Source organism: Lepisma saccharinum, chromosome 1 (assembly GCF_977018435.1).
Source record: "Lepisma saccharinum chromosome 1, izLepSacc3.1, whole genome shotgun sequence".
Taxonomy (NCBI): domain Eukaryota; kingdom Metazoa; phylum Arthropoda; class Insecta; order Zygentoma; family Lepismatidae; genus Lepisma; species Lepisma saccharinum.
The window spans coordinates 185,558,930-185,563,998 of record NC_139229.1 but is presented as its reverse complement, the minus strand read 5'-3'; positions in this window follow the sequence as shown (position 1 = coordinate 185,563,998).

Genomic DNA, 5,069 nt, shown 5'->3' with positions numbered 1-5,069 from the left:
TAGAGAAAATAAATATATGTACTTAACGTAGTATACTTTGTTCTGTGTTTGATGGTAATTCATTTGCATGTCATACACATCATGGTAATAAATATTTTGGACTGCGTAATACTGATTTAAAAAATAAAAAACGATTTCGTCACATATCTTGTGAACAGTTTGCTTTAGAGCATTAGATCCGTTTACATGCAGTGGTAATTCCAGTTCTCTTGTAAAAGCTGTATGCACTTTCGGTGTAAGATCTGTTGATATAGACTTTACATGGTGGAATAGAGTGATGTGTGACAATTGAAGACTTGTAAAAATCTTCCTACTTTCTCAATTTCCCACCAGATAGAAGCTCACTAACTAGAGAAACACTCCAATGCGAGAAAACATTAAGTATGTTTGAACAAGGAAGGCAATACATTTTATGCTGGTCTGTTAAAGTAATTAGCTATATTTTTTACAGAAGTTCAGTAAGTGCTCTTGTGCCTTTTGATCCAGAGCTCGATCGATATCTGTAAGTTGCTTATTGTATGTTACTAATTGGAAACGCTGAAAGAAATGCCCTTGTGACGTCACGTCCTATATCGATATCTTGGGTACAGTTGCAGATAATGGTTCAAGCACCTGCACCTGGTATTACTTACTGGATTTGTTCGTTGTTATCATATGGTTCAATCCAGGTAAATGCTGGGATAGTCCCTATAACGAACAGTGACGTGCACTGAGGAGTAGCTAGTCTAGCAGAGATAGATCAATCAATCTCACATCTCGAATTATATTCAAATCACAATATTTATTGTCTTGTTAAAGCCACCACAGCTTATATGCAACACCTTCTTTTCCACGCACTTCTCGTCCATCGGTGTTCTCCGCGGGCAAAGCAGGCTGGATACCCTAGCTCGCTCTTCTTCAGCCAGGCCAGTTTCCAGGTAGAAACGGCCGGCCCAAGGAAAAGGAAGATTTCTACCTCTACTTCCCTTGCCCCCACGCTCCCCGCTGCAATGGTTGAAAGCCCAGGCTTTCAGGTCCCCCAGTCTATCTCCTATAGGACAGATAGGGGATTGGTTTCTCATAATTTTTTTGTAAATCCTCTAAAGAACACAGGGTAAAATTTTCTGCAGTACTTATGTTCTCTGTATTTACACAACCTTTTACACGTTGTACAATATGCCCGACCCTGTGGCCGAGTGGTTAGCACATCGCGCTGCGACGCCAAGGGTCCTGGGTTCGAATCCCGGTCGGGCTTGGTTGTTTGTGAATGTCCATTCATCAATTTCATCATTTCATCACTCATCCCCATCTTCGCAAATTAGCCAAGAGGCACAAAACGCGAAGTAAAATAAACTAAATCAAATCAAATCAAACGTTGTACAATATGTGTGTATGCATAATATGGGATGTAGTTTTATTGTTTATAAAATGGGAACGTGTTATGTGCAGACAATAATGTTATGCTTTCTTTCTTTCTTTTTTTCTTTTTCAAATATGGAATATATAATGATTAAATTACAAATATGTGCTCAGGCTCTCTCTGACTCTCGTTTTAGTAGTGTTTTATTTAAATATACTAATATATTGGCCTGTAACAGTCATAAATACGGATGTATTTATTTGGGCAAGAGAACGCGTGTTCATATTGTTGTTGGTTTGTTTATTTTACTTCGCTTTTCTGCCACATTTGGTTATCGCGAAAATGAGGATGAGTGATGATATGATGAAATTGGTGAAGGGACCTCATGTGAACAATCCAGGCCAGGATTCGAACCCGTGATGAGTGCGCATTCTTGTCCTATGTGTTGCAGTGAATAATGAAATAATTTGGAATGAAAAATGTATCTCAGAACTCAAAAAGTCAAATGAATATCATTGAAGAAACTACAAAAAAGTGTGTTGTGTTTTGTTTCCTGTCACCAAATCAACCAAGCGCGGGGGAGTGGTTATCACAGCGCGCTACGACACCAGGCGTTCCGGGTTCGAACCCCGACCCGGGCATGGGCGTTCCCTGTGCTCGTCCCTTCATCAGTTTCATCGTATCATCTTCACAATTAACCAAATGTGACAAAAAAACGACGCTAAGTAACAAAAATGAAATCAAATCAATCATTGATTGATTGCTCAAATTGGTTTATTTTACTTCGCTTTTCCGCCACCTTTGGTACAACAAAATAGATGAAGGAACACACACAAAGAACACAAATGGCCAATCCGAGATTCGAACCCAGGATCTCTGGCTTAGAGTCAAATCAAATAGTTTTTTATTTTCGAATGTGGGTGGGGGTTACGTGTACTTTTTTCTAGTACTCATTCATAATTTTGCAATCTTTTCCTGTTATTGACATTCTTCTTTTTTGAAGGAATACTGGCCCTAAAGGGAGAAGGGGTGTGACTCACACCAACCCCCCCCCCTTGAGCACGCCACTGACTGCTACCCCAAGTGTCGACGTCACCGCACGTCACTGATAACGAAGATCAGTACATTTCTGTTCCTTCGTTTATCCTCCCACCTTCCTCCTCCTAGTTTACCTGCCGCCCCCCGTGGCGGAGTGGTTAGCACATCGCGCTACGACGCCAGGGGTCCCGGGTTGGAATCCTGGCTTGGGCATGGATGATTGTGAGTATCCATTCATCAATTTCATCATATCTTCACTCATCCCCATCCTTGGCAAATTAGCCAAAAGGGGCACAAAAAACGAAGTAAAATAAAGCAAACCAATGAATCGCAGTTTACCTAATGATACAAGTTGGTTACGCTGATTAAACGAAACAACCAATCAAATAAGAGCTAAAAGAAGGCTTTTGTTTGAATGTGCGCACCCAGGAATATTTTAAATGGGTGAATTCAAAAGCTTAAAAAACACACATTTAAGTTAATTTTGACTAAAAAAAATGGAGCGAATATTCCCTGAAATTATATCTAAAGGGGAGACAAAATATCATAACCACCCCTTTGTGCGCTTCTGTGCAACAGTATAGCATTAAAATCAGCTTTAAATCAATCAGTCAGTGTGGGATAATCAGTAATGTTAATTTCATGCTCATGTGGATCGTATGTGCCTACTTAAATTGCATTACCAGTCCACATATAGCTTCTGATGCCATATGCACAGCCCCATCTTCTTTACCCAGTGGGAACAGATTAATACACATTATTTGTTGTTCTTGGTAATATTATTTTTGGTGGTGGTGGTGGTGATGAAGTAGTAGTAGTATTGCTATTAACGTTATTTATTGCTACTACTGCTACTACTATTACTCTCGAACAATAACTAGAGGGAAACATTAAGATAATTAATAACTGCAATATCATTAATTTTCTCACACTAATATCATGGCCGAACATTCACTGTTCTACTTCTGGGTCTTCTGAATTTTTAATCATCATGCATTTTTACTGAATTTTGGAAAAAAAAACCTTATTAGTAGGGGCATGCATATTTCGTTTTTGACGAAGAGACGAAAGGTCAAAAAACATATTGTAGTGTTAATTTCTCATGTGTTTGAAAGGTGTGAGATGCATTTTGTGACCATGTTTTGTTACGAAATAATTTTATACTGAAATTATGCTTCTTTATTTACCAAAATTATGTGCCTCTATTTATTAGTCAAGAAGTTCCAATATACAATAAAATGAACTCTATCATGGTCTTTGGTAGAAAGGTGGATCCAGTCTGTCGACTTTCTATGGAAATTCGCTCATTTCAAGTTACAAAATTTCAGAAAGCTTGTTACTTTTATTGTTAACTAGCTGATTACCCAGCGTTGCCCGGGTATTTATTTATCTAAATATTGTATTAGAGGAAAATGATGAATTCTAACTATAGTGTAAAATGTAACTAATTTTAAATGTGATCGTGATGTCTCCAATTAGCTTAGCGACTCCGAAAATTATGGATTCGAGACCAATCTAGGTCATTTGTGGCATATTATTTTCCATCCCCTCTCACCCCTTGCCGATAGGTGATGTAATTGAAGTTGAACCGCATTGGGAGTGTCACGAAAACTATGGATTCCATTCGCAACACAGCCTGAATGTTAGACAACCCGAGAAACACTATCGTTGTGCGGATTGCATAGAGTTACGGATGTCTGTTTGTGCGAAATTTAATATCGGTTGTTCTTGATATTTTTACATGTCACCCCTTCACACCCCTCCCCTAGGGGTGCCAGGGGTGTCTTACCCCAAAAATTTTCTTTCCAGATTGCAAGTGATACGTGCACCAAGATTTTGGTTGAAATTGCTCCAGGCGTTCGAGAGTTATGCCGGAACAAACATACACACACACACACACACACACACACACACACACATACATCCATTTTTATATATATATAGATGATAACTGAATAAATTTCAGTTAATTAGTATTGGAGCAGAATAACCAAAGTATAAACTGTGTTTTATCGAAAGAATATAGTGTAATATTCAGGAACGAGATTATGTGTTCATATTCTACCATTTAAATCATTTAAATCAAAGAATAAATGGTTCCATAATTTATAAAATTGCAAAATTTTGAGGCTTATCTCAGAAGTCAAAAAATATAAACTTTATGTGTAAAATCTCTATTAGCTTAATAACAAAATAGAATAACTATGCATTTCAGTACACTAACTGTATGGAATGTAAAAAAAATGGAAAACAGTTGTGCTGGATATTCACTCGTCTGGTGGATCGAGTAGCAAAGACTTCCCAAGGTAATAATTAATGATAAATTTGTAATAAAATTGTTTAATTTTATTAGTTTGTAATAGTTATTGTATAATAATCATAACTATGATAATTGTTTATTATTGTTGTTATTAAATCTACTATTCAAGTTTTTACCAATGGCCTGATTCTCCTACGAAAATTTCTGCCGAAGACCATGGTTTGTTTCTATCGAACTAATAATTTTAAAACTTTCACGAGTTTTATTCATATAAACTTTCGCAAACGGTTCAACTAATGTTTTCTTGTGCAAGCATTTAATGCACGAATGTATAAAGAAAAGAGAGGTCTCCTATTAAATTCATACTATTTACTCTTTTTTTACGTAATGGTACTGTAAAATACATAAAATGTTATTAAGTATTTATTGATA